This window comes from Coturnix japonica, chromosome 11, assembly GCF_054131305.1.
Source record: "Coturnix japonica strain WE chromosome 11, WE-NBRP24, whole genome shotgun sequence".
Lineage (NCBI taxonomy): Eukaryota > Metazoa > Chordata > Aves > Galliformes > Phasianidae > Coturnix > Coturnix japonica.
The window spans coordinates 7,618,290-7,631,150 of NC_140673.1; the positions used below are offsets into that span (position 1 = coordinate 7,618,290).

At 37.3% G+C, this 12,861-nt stretch overlaps 1 long non-coding RNA gene across 1 annotated transcript in view; it reads right to left on the bottom strand.

Moving 5' to 3' along the window:
* Window positions 1–12,659, bottom strand: part of LOC107317078 (uncharacterized) — a 93,375-nt gene extending 80,716 nt beyond the window's left edge. Inside the window, exon 1 of the long non-coding RNA XR_001556723.3 lies at window positions 12,535–12,659. This is a non-coding gene — a long non-coding RNA (uncharacterized LOC107317078). The remainder of the gene's footprint in view (window positions 1–12,534) is intronic.
* Window positions 12,660–12,861: the final 202 nt, after the last annotated feature.

Here is a 12,861-nt window from a genome sequence, read left to right on the forward strand (position 1 = left end):
AGAACTCAAATGTAGCTAGATACAGCTTTCTTAGAAAATACATTCTGCAGTCAAATGAGAAGTTACTGCACTCCTATAATTCCTATGCATTCCTAGTAAAGAAAAGCTAAGTGAAAAATATTTGCACTTTGTTCTAAGTAACCCATTATTCAGCTGAATTTCTAGGTATTTTTTTTTTGTCCTTTAGTTTTCCAGAGAAGATTATCAATAAATCAGAACCATTATTACCTGTTTAACTTTCCCTGAAAGACTTCCAACAAATAACCCAAAAGGGTTGATAGAACTTCTGTGTACACTCAATACCACAGATACACAATGGGATTTGTATCAGGATACAGCATTTATTCCAGTATTGTTAGCTGCTATTACTCATTCCTCTGAAATAACAATATATCTGACTACACTGTTCAGATAAATTCTGCCAAAATAATTAGGATATTGCTTTGGAGTTTCATAGTTTTAGTGATTATTTCCTTATATGTGCATTGTATATTCTGCATTATGTTTTGCTTAAGCTCCTCACAGCTTGTACTTTCCTGTTAAAACACTTAACATTTTCAGTTGAACCAGAGAATGAGGTTTAACACACTTTTTATTTGAGCTATTCGTATGCATTTTCTTTTTCTCCTGGCATTTATCGCCCATTTTTAATGACTACAGTGTCCAAGCAGTTCTAGCCAGATTCTGATCAATTTATTTAAAAAAAAATAATAATAAATCCATTCATCACAAATAAGCTTTCTGAAATCTTTAAAACAAGTTAGGATCTTGCTCTCTAATACTATACTTAAACCTCTTCTGCCAGCTTTCCAACACTCTTGCTTAGGATTCTTTCCAATAGCAGTGGCTATATAACAGATAAACTGTTTTCTGTTTTGTTTTCCCCACAAGCAGCAGAACAATTTTATTTCCTAGCAAACTAGCTCCCCACTACTTACTATTTTTGTCCAAATTAAAAGTTTGGACAAACATATATATATATATATAATATGTCTTAGATCAGAAGTACCATGGAAAAAAATCGTGGGTACCATTAATTCATAAGAAAAATACTTTATAGAAATCAGTGTAATTTATTTCCATTTGTAAGAAATCCAGAAAGCTGTTTTCATCACAATTCCAAGAAGTAATCTGAAAGCACACAAAAGCTATCCTTGCATATTTGTAGAAGCAATACAAAACACAAACACTGTGACTGGGGCTTTATCACCTCTGAATATCAGTTCAGCTAACACGGCTGAATCAATCTGAAACGCCATTATTTGTGGCACACTGTAGGGGTCTGCAGAGTGCTATCATGCTGGCTTGCTTCACATCCACCTGCTAGGAAGCATGAATATACAGCTAGCTAAATAACCTCTTCTCCTGTAAAGTGTTAGAGGCTGGTGTCCTGTCTTTGATCTATAGGCAATCACAGACATTAAAGTTGTAGTGTAGTTAGTATGCTCATCACTCAGCTAAATAAAAAGCCTGAAACAAAACAATTAAGGTTCTGTATGGAGTGAGATAACAACAATAATAAATACTAACATTAAGAACACTTCAACAAGAGGGCAAGAACTACTGGGGAGAGAAAGGTGGCACTTCCCAAGTGACTCAACACACAAGAGTGGGCACACGCATAGGTTGGAACTGAAAATGAGGGCAAAACAGGAACTCAAGGAGAATGCTCCAAGCATAAGAAATCCAAAGCATGAAACCAAGGAGAAATAAAGTTCAACATTAGAAGCACTGTGCTGAGAAGAAACTGCACCAAGGAAAATATCTACTGCAAAGAGACAGAATAACTTACACATACTTCATAAAGAAACAAAAAACACCACAAAAATCCCATTCTTTTTACTCCAAGCATCAATCAAAATCAGAGCTGTGAATACCGCCTGTCTCTGAGATTCCCAGACCTACCTCACTCTGACACCAGCCATAGGTGTTGTTGGGGAAATGGGAGGGTGGAGCTTACCATACAATGCTGGTGGTAGCTATAAATCCCATTCCTTTAACTGATGATAGATGTACAAATCAGATACACTTCTCCATCCCCTCCAAACGTAGTCACCCTTCATTTCTCCCTAACAGTGGACTATTACTTGGCACTATCTGACTTAAACAATGGGACTCTCAACCATGTTTTGTTGTGTTTCTTTAGTGTATGATTTGTCTCTATCTCTGCATTCTTACTTTGGGATAAATCCTAATCCTGACATGCACTACCCTGGCTATGAAGAAGTACCAGCTCTTTATCTGTGCACAAATGCTTATAGGAAGAACAAACCTATTCCCGATTGCCTGTAGTAGTCATGACATACAGCAACTGAGAAGTACATTTCAACTTTCCCTGCCTAGTGCTGATAATAATAATAATAATGCTATCAGCATGGAAATTATAGTGAATTTATTTCAAATTCCTCATCTTTTTCAGCCAGCTGTGAATAATAAAGCATGTATACAGAATTAGTTGCACATTTCTCAGCATAAGGTTCTTTTCCTCCTTATAAGCAGGCACGGAAGCACTTTCAACACTACCTTTCACTTGAGTATAGGTTCTTTTATTCTGCATTAGTCACAATCAGATAAATTACTTAGGTTTCCCTTTAATAGGCTTCTCATACAAATCAATTTTCTAAAAATCTTTTTCTGGCTGTGGGTTGCTCAGATGCAATTACGGTTTAGCTCCTATATTTACTTCTCTGAATTTAGTATGGTCCTGATTTTGAAAGGAATCTTATTTAGGTATTGGAAAGCTTGATGATTTCAACATTTAAAGCCAAATCACATACTACTTATATATGCCTCTGCTGAAGCTTTTCTTGTGTCTTTTTAGAATTGAGCCCTTCAACAGAGTCAAAGCATATCAAGCAGGTCATCCACTCTGGATTTTGTTGCTTACCAGCTGAAAACCTCTATGCCTTTATGATGCTTGAGAACAACAGCACTCCAGTAAACTCAGGTTTACTTTCTCAGTGTTGCAAAGTAAGGAGGTCATAGATCACTACACAATACTACAGAACTGAAACCAGACTCATTTACTGAAAGAGCAACAAAAGATCATTATAATTTACTGACTCTTACAATAAGTGGTATACCAAAGCTTTATTCTTAGTGGCAGAAAATGAAAACTTTCCATCATCGCTACTGTGGTATTTCCAGATATATATTCACACCAATCTATCTACAGCAATTAATGCTGTTAGATCCCTTGTTTTAATTCTTTTCCTGTTAGGACTTCTACCATCCTATTACCAAGAGAAAACAGGAATGTGGGAATGGACAGTTTGGCTAATTACAGTACAAGGGCAATTCTGGTCAATTAGTAAGGCCGTGAGATGACCATATTTTTCTATATAATGAAATATTACTTCAGAAATAAAACATAATGCAAGCTGAAGGGAAAAACAGAAGCTTTTGAACTGCTTCCTACTTTCTCTAACATATCCTAACATTTGTTGAAAACAATTTGGGTATATATGAAAAAATAAGATGGCATTACAATAAGATCCTATCTGCCACAAAAGCTCTATTCCCACTGGAAACAACATAGTCATTACATCTCTTGTAATGTTCTCTATGAATGCAGCAGTATGTCAGTGGGTCAAATAGATTTATGCTCTTCTTAGTTTGGCAATTTTTTGTGAAATGACTATTAAAATCAGAACTAGCACTTTGATAATAGAACTACCTACATTTATCCAAAGACAGCAGAAGAATCTGAATGGATTAGTCCACACTTGTGTAAGTAACTGCAAGTTAATTACTAATGCTACTGCCTGTCTGGGGGTGAGCAAAAGGTGATGAGAAAAAGGCTTCCTTACCTTACACACATTGGTGGCAACTTAGAAACAAATTATAAATTTTTTGGACAGCTTAAAGTATATCCTGACCCAACCTGAAACTGTCCACCTGTAACACTGCATAAAACATCCTATATTTAGTGCTATCACCTATTGTATTGAATGCACATGTACTTTCTGGAGCAGATTTCTCTTTAAAATTTTAATTGGGTAATAATTATTTAAATATAATATTTAGAATGATGGAAAGCAAATACATACATACATTTTGGTTAATTGGATAAATAGCACTAATTCAAAATTAACTTGGAAAGATAAAAATTGGAATAACTTCATCGATTTTTCCTATAGAGCAAAATATGTATAACAATTATGCTAGTAATTGTTTTTCACATAACTTGGCTACATCTATATTATTTTTACTGTAGTTACACCATGGTTAATGCACAGACTAAACCTAAGAGGCGCACAAATTTTTACTGAATGTTACCAGGTCATATCTCTTTAATCAATATTTCTTCCCACGCATGATATATAGCCTAAATGCTGTCACCTACCCATGAAGTTAGTCACAGGGGTTCAAATGGTAGATACAAAGTGAATTCTGAGCCAGAAAATATTATATTTAAACTAATAAGTACCCTGAGTTAACATAATACAAGGAGATCAGTTATGTTATTATTTTGAGATTTTTGCCAAGTATAACACAAAACTTTTTATAGTATTAGTAAGAATTTTATCCATTATATGCAATAAGTATATCTGACTATCATCTGTTTTGGCATATGAACAACTAAGCTAAACTTGAAGCTGAGAACAAGCTAGTAAGCAAAACACCACTTGGGAAGCAGAATTTGTTATAAAGTCGGCAAATATTTGCTCTAAGCTACAGCAACATTCAACAATGTCCTGCATAGGAGGAATGAAGGAATGCATGAAAGGGGCTTGTGGAATGTAGTCATCACAAAACACTTTATTTGATAGTACTGGAGACATGTCCTCCATGGTGCACCAAATATGCTACTGCATGAATAAGCTCCATACATCTATGTCCATGCAACAAACAGAAGACAAATGTTTCAAAGCAGTAACCTCAAAGATTTGTGAGAGGAGTATCGTAATCCAGGACTTCCAGAAAGCTCTCACCCAAAATGGAATGTTTCCTCTGGCCTTTCATAAAACAGACTATCATAATTAGCCACTATTTTTTCAGAGAAAGGAAGTATTATTTATGGAGAGTCTGATACGAGCAAAGATGTTGCTGGATTCTTATCAGTAACTGCACTAAGGGCGTAAAGGCAGGATTATCTCTTCTTGAAGCAGAGCAGGTAAGTGTGCACACATAAGAAAATAAGACACAAGCTGAAGTCAATGGGAGCAATTTCCAAATGAGAACTACATAAGCTACACTTGATACTTCAAGCTATTATCAAGGATCATCATTAAAAATAATAATAATTTAATTAAAAAAAAAATAAAAAAATCAAAGTTCCAGGAAAGCAAAAAGTACACAAAGAAAAAAAAATCAAAATCAAATCAGTCAGAAGGGTATTATGGCAACCTGAACCATCAATGTAGCTAATTACAGCAACTAGAATTTGATGCAGCCACAGAAAATAAAGCAATTGTGCTTCTTGGCACGTATTACTCACAATTGCACTATGCACACAATAAAAAAATACCGACTCTATCACAAAGCACTATTACAAAAGCCAAAAACAAAAACTGGAGAGTATATATTTCAGATAAAATTTCTTCTTTCACTACTAATTCTCTCCTGATTTCTTTGACACACTGAGTGATAGAACATATAAAGATTCACATATTACTGACTTCAGTGGATTGTTATGCAACACAGACTTTATAGAAAGTGCCTTCAAGACAAGGCTGCATAAAGATGCATGATACAAGAAACTCAATCACTAGTATTTCATTAAGATCTCTGCAGCTCCCTTATTTGCATGTGTTACTGTTACTTCTGCTCTTGCAGATGAATCAGGACACTCATGAAGTAAGCCATTATTTGCTTCCTCTGATAGTCATCCTCCCACTTCCTGCCACTGCTGCATGCAGCTCAAATTCTACCCCGAGATATAAAGCAGAGTAATACACACACACACACACACACACACACACACACAAAATAAATAAATAAATAAAAATTGATAGAGGGATGCCAGGTTATTGTTCTGACTGGAGGAGGTCTGGTTAAGCAGCACAGCATAAATTAGCCAGATGAGATACCAAGGAAAGCAAGAGTAAGTGAGATAACATGTCAGACAGAAAAATCAGATGCAGCAGTATGACAGGCACTAGTCTCATGTTACTACAAAATGGCATCATCTGAAGTTTTAATTTTCTATCAGAGACGTTCAGAAAAATAGCTGTAAAAATACGCTTTTGTCACATACAATTGGTGATGCTGTGCACATCTGCACAGTACTGTTCTCTGCAGGTTTGTCAATACATTTGCATTTAGACTTGTCAGCCAGCTATGAATCCTACTTTAATATGCAAAGCAATTGAGGTACGATGGAGAGAGAAGTATAAGAATGAATGCATGAGTACCTTTCCAGAATTCCACTGAGTATAGGATATATTTATTCTATGAAGTTATTTTGACAAAATTATTTTTTTCTTTACACAACAGTTATATCCCACATGATTTGCTTTTCCAACAGAAAGCACTTCAGCCAATTAATGTGTTTTAGTTAACAGCTTCAGCTATAGGATCTGCAACTGTAAATAGCCCCCAGAACAACTACATACTAGTTTTGTTACTATTTTTTAATGCTTATTCACATATTTTAGACAGCATAACAAATTAGAAAATAACCAACAGAATAGCATGGAGCGACTGTGCACCACCACCAATGCACATGCTGAAAATAAGTTTCCCCAGTCCTTGATAGCTTTCTCAAAGAAAATAAAACAGACCTCCTCCTACACCCTGAAGCAGCATCACAAACAGCCACCATTTAGTCAGATTTCTTTGCTGAAGATCTACTAAGCTTGTTTGTATAAACCACACATTGAATTAAGTGAAAATTTTCTAACTCTGGTGACCAAAATTTGAGTAAATATCTCAATCATACACCTTGTTACTGACTTGCTTTTAAATAAATGCTTTACACTTCTGAGTATCCCAAGACACTATGAAAGTTGCACAGATACTGAACAGTCAACCCTGTTCCAGTGATTAAAATTCAAATCATGACCCAAACGAGGAAGAACATCAGGCTTCTTCCTGAGAAGATGCACTCCCTTTGGATTTTATGCATTAGAGAGAAATGGTGGAGAAGATTCCAGGGAGCCACGGGGGCACAGTGAGGACAATGCCAAAATGGTAGCCAGAAGTCAACAGGAATTTCTACAATTCTGCCACAAGTGATCAATAGGTATCTAGTTTAATTTGTGCCTAAAATCCATTTTTGCCATTTTCAAGGAAAGATGTCTACATCGCAGTAAATGTCAAATGCATTTTGATGATTCTTTTCCCCCAAGAATGAGATTCTGTGTAAATGTTCTTAAGCATGAGAAAAATAAGATTGAGTTGCTTTGAACTTTCTGCTTGTATATAGCGAGTCCACTGTGCTCTAACCCATGAGTTTACTTATAATTACATAAATGAAATCTTTAATTACAGTGATAAGCTTCCAATTCAAGGACTATTCCACTGTTCTGATCACTGTATTTTCCTGCAGCACCTCTTGCAGATGTTGCTTTGACAGTGCACAACAGATTGCCCTGCCCAACACTCCCCTGCTTGCACAGTGAAGAATGGTGCAATGCATATATTCCCCTCCTGTATAGATACGGCACGGCAGGAGGAACTGATGGCTGCTTCAAGAGACTGCAGGAAGCAGAACACACTTTTGGCCTCTGAAAAGAGTAACTGCTGGTTGAACAATATAGCCTTTGGGAACACTTGAGATGCTGACAAACATTTAATTGCTCCCAGGTACTTCCCACCTCGCTTATCATTGTCTTCAAATGCTTGTACATTGTGAGAGGATGGAAAGACAAGTCGAACTTGTGCTTCACCATCATTACATTCTGCAAATCACTGTGCTTTAGTTTGCTTTAGAGGTTACTTGGACAGAATCCAAAATTCATTTATCTGTTCTCTTACCCTATATGGAAAAATATTGTCCAGCTACCTAACAATGACAATAATTTCTTCTTTAGAAACCTGTTTTGTTATAAACACGTTTGAAACCATCCTTTTTCCTCTCCTATCCATAAGTATGTGCCTGCTTCTTTGGGAAAATAATTTCTAACAGTTAACTGTGTAGTCTTGCAGATGTGGATGCTTTTGCTTAAATGCAAAATAAGTGATCTGTACCCCCAAAAATGAATGCTCTGCCTCAAAAACAAAGCAAAACAAAAATCCCCAAAACAGTGCAGAAAGGCATATGTTAAAAAAAATAATTGTTAAACACAAATAAGTGCTGCCAAAGTGCAAGTTTTAGATGCACCCACAAAACACTTTGCTTCCTTTCTCTGTAGAAGGTTGGCAGACAGAGCTCACCCAGACAACTGGGTACTACTAGGCAAAGAAGGTCATTGTTGAAACAAGGAAGATACCAGCTGAAAAGCTTTTGCTATTATTCAAACAGCTTATCTCTTTGCCCTACCACTGGTACATGCATAGACAAAATACGGTGCAAGTCTCAAACTTGCATTGAGCTTCTTATTGCAATGGCTTCAAACAGCTTAGGGCCAGATCCTGAATCAGCTACCTTTAACCTATCTGCAATGCTATACAAGTTCAGCTCAACTTATTTAAATAGTTCCTTCATTTGCTTCCCCTGATACATATACACTGAACACTAAGATGTCATTAATGCTGGCACATCTAAACATAATTCATTACCAAGTCCCATTTCTCAACTGGACAGCTCTACATTTCCTGTGGTCATCTAATTAATGGGTATCTATTAGACCCATCTGCAAATCTTACCAGGTAATACTTTCACAAAACTAAATTGAGCTTGCCACAGCAGAAACGTGTACCTTGGGGTACAATTAACTATATAGAGACATACTTTATCCTAAGCCTTAGGCACAATCAATAATGAGTTTTTTTACTGAGATGTTATGGGGTTATAAGCACAAGATGATGGCTTAAATTACTTAAGTTTTGATGACCTTATTCTATTTGGATCCTAACTCTCAGCAAATATGGAGCTAGACAAAATTTTATTACACAATAAAATCCTTTACCAATTCTAAAATTAAAAACTTAACAGCCTAAAATATAAAGCACTATCTTGTCTGTGTAAAAATTTAATAGCTACAGTATTAATGAAACAATGTGAGGACCAACTAATATATTCTCTGTCCTTCATTCCTCCATACACACAGGAGCGTTCTTTGATTTGAGACGTTATTATAGGCAAAAAAAAAATCATACATTCTGACTGGTTGAATAATGTAAAGCCACAGTTCCATCCCCAATTGGTACGATTAGCCTCTGGAAAGCCAATGAAGATACTGAACATTTTGTGTGTTCTCACAGTGAGCACCCAGGCAATGAAATCTCCACATAAGCTATTTAGAGAATAATTTTCAAGGCACTCCCACATGGGATTATTCTTCACAACTATTCTTGAGACTTTTTCCCACTTACACAGAGTGGGGAAAAAAGAAGTAGTCTGTTAGCACATTCTTAATCAGTATTTCTCCCAAGCACTTTCAGGAGCTCTTTCTAGGGCCCCAGTTTTTTCTTTAGTTATCTGTAGCTGCTTGAACTGTTAGTATGTAATTTAAGCTCGCCTTTCGTTTCTCTCACAACAGTACATACTCAGAAGAAAACATCTACAACCGCAGCTAACCTCACCTGTCTTAGCTGATAACACATGGGATGTCAATTGCCCACAGAGAGACTCTAGACAGCTCTCAGACTAAATAAGAGTGGTTCTTTATAAGTCAACAGAACAAGGTAGAGAACATCCAGGCATTCAAGCATCCAGGACTCTGCCCACACTGCACTTCCCCTACAACCTATGGGGTCATTTCCAACACTCCCACCACGTCTTACTTTCCTGGAGACATTTATTCAAGTGGACCATGGGAATTTCTAATAGAAGAGAATTCAACTGTGCTGGCATGCCAGCAAAACTGTTCTTCATCCATTTAACACTGAAAAGGTCACGAGTAAATTGTTCCTATATTTAAACAGTTTTGTTGTGACCACAAAGAAATCACATTGGAATATACAATTTATCACCCAATAAGTTTGGAAGCAAACTATTATAAGTTAAAGCCCAAAGGGATTTCTCTTGCAAGACCATCACAAGGGGAAAAAGCCTAAAAAGAAAACTTATTTCAAATCTAATTTCAAAATTTACATTGTACATGCTCTTTCCAAGGTTACACAGCAAGACGCATGAAAGCAGGGAATACAGCCTGGAGCACAAAGAAAAATGATTGGTACGTACATTAAGTGAATGGGCTATGAAACCAATTAGCAAATGTGCGTTATGATGTATTGGGATGCATGCAGTACAGGAAGCAGACAGAACTGACTGTGTATAGACTCAAGCGGATGAACATAGGCAGCTGCATCTGGCTCTACTACAGCGTTATTAGCTGTGGCCTGCCAGCTGCAATGGCTTGTTTGCTGTAATTCCACTGCAATGGGTGGGTTCCAATGGCTGGAGGCATTAATACTAATACAGACCTGGAAAAAAGAAATGCCTTTCTATTCTTATCTAGAACCACAAACTAAGGAATATTTATTTATGAAAATCCCCAGTCCACCCCAGATGTGTAAATTTAAGTTAGTTTACTTTTGTATCCTCATCCAAGAACAAATTAAGGTGCTCCTCTGCAATAACACACCATTTGTTTTCAGTTGTTCCAGAGCTTTGAGGCTGTATAGGGTAAATAGATCCTTCAACCACATACATTAACTCTCAAAGTTGACATAGAGCTACAAACCTAATTCGGTCAAAACCTAGTAACCCTTAAGGATTTTGTTAGGTTGAGATAGTCCCTGGGTAACACATAATACTACTGCTCATGCTACCCCTATTTCCTTCACAGGAATAATTGTGCTTACTCATGCCCTAAGATATCCCCTTTACAAGCAGACCCTTGAGACCATAAGCAGCTGAGCATAAAATTGAGCAGCCTAGAGGCTCCACTAATTATGGTAAGGGAACCACCTCAACCACTCCTATCCCCAGAATTAAAGGAACTTCATACTGCTGCTAGAATATAATTCAACCCCACTTTGCCACTGCTAAGAACTGAAGACTATATAGTGGTTTTAGAGTTTTTTTTTATGTAGAATCAGAATGCTGCAATATTTACTATCACCTGTAACACAAGCCTTATGAAGCAGAGTTCATTCAGTGATGGCTATAATTCAGAATTTTCTCTGTTCTGACTACATTTTTTTAACTGAGGCTAATTTCTTATACTTTCTATCTAAGCAGCAACATCACCAAACTTATTTGGCAGATTGTAATATAAATTTGAGAGGGGAAAGATTCCACACTGAAACAATTTTATTTTACCGATGCGTGCTTATTTCTGTCTGTGTAACACGTCTACATATTGTTTCATTGTTTTCATCTCATTTTAAAAAGTCAACACAACAATTTGATATCAGTATCTGTTGAGGAAAGAAAATAATAGGAAGCTGAAATGATTCACTATCTCCAGCATTTCCATAAGTACCCTCTTTGATAAAAGATTATGGGGTAAATTAAATATTTACAGTTCTACATGGACCAAAAAACATTTTAACAAGAGCTATTTATTCCCTTGGTTAATATCTACGTGGCAGATACTAACTTTACATAGGAGCTGGTCTTCAGGATTTATTTGCCAATCATAAAAGCTGGCTTGTCAGTGTTAATACAGTTATGCTATGTATATACAGTACTTGCAAGAAAATTTATGCCATTCATTACCTATAATGCTGCGATTTCAAAGCTTAGCAGCTTGTACAGTGCAGCAAAAACACCAGCAGTATGGAAGCGAGAGATAAATGCGGACAGGCAAGGAAGGAAAAGATGCTTTGAGACTAACACATACTGGAATTAGAGCCAGGAGAGATGGGTTCCCTTCCCAGGCTCCCTTTATCTTCTTGTGTGACCTTGGAAAAAGGATGTCACCTCTCCAATTGTCAGAAGTTAAAAATAAGCCTAATTCACATCTAAGCGAAAGCACCTCTGAGCCACAGCCAGAAGAAACTTGAAGTGTCAGCAAGGCAGCTCTATTACACAGGTCCTAGTGCAACTTAAAGCTGTTCCTAGAGACCTCAGCTGTTTGTCCTTGCCTGAGGGCACCTGATACCACATCCTCTTCCAGCAAAGCAGCTAACTTTCCCCTGCTGCTTTGCCACGAAGTGGGACAAAACAGACTTGGATTATCTGCAAATCAGATACACTAGCAAGAAAATCCCTTCAGGGGTGCTTTCTGCAGAACCAGTTTACATTTACTTATATAGATTTTTTGCACCATAAGAGTCATACAGACAGGTTATTGGACTATGACATTAACCAATGCCTAAAACATACTGAGGTGATTGTTCAGTTCATGTCATGACAGTCAAGAAAATTAAGTGTGTTTAGGCACACTTGTTGAAAACATATAAAAGGCTTTGTAAAATTCACCCATGCCTCATTTGAAAAGTCAACAGGTTCAGAAGTGTGTATAAATTAACAGGTGGAGACGACCAGATACTCCTCATGGCCATCAAGGGCAGCCAGAGATTCAAGTGTGAGCTCACCTGTGTAGTAGCTGTAGCTCCCGTGTCTGAGGCGCATTCTGCCGGGGGCTAGTGAACTACCCTCGCTAGGACCACAGCAACACTGACAGCAACACTGACAGCAACACGGGTATGCAGCAAAGGGCGTTTGTTGCAGCACAATAGCTCCTTAAGTAGGCTGACTGCTTCGTCTACACCCCTTAAGCGTTCGCCAAAAGCGTGCGTCCAATTTACATCACAGAGCAGGGGAGGTTCTGTTGCGTCACAACCCGTGTCCTTGCTAACGCCTACTACAACACACCTGCGTCCACACTGGCTTCCTACAGGCAGAGCCAGAGCACAACAGCA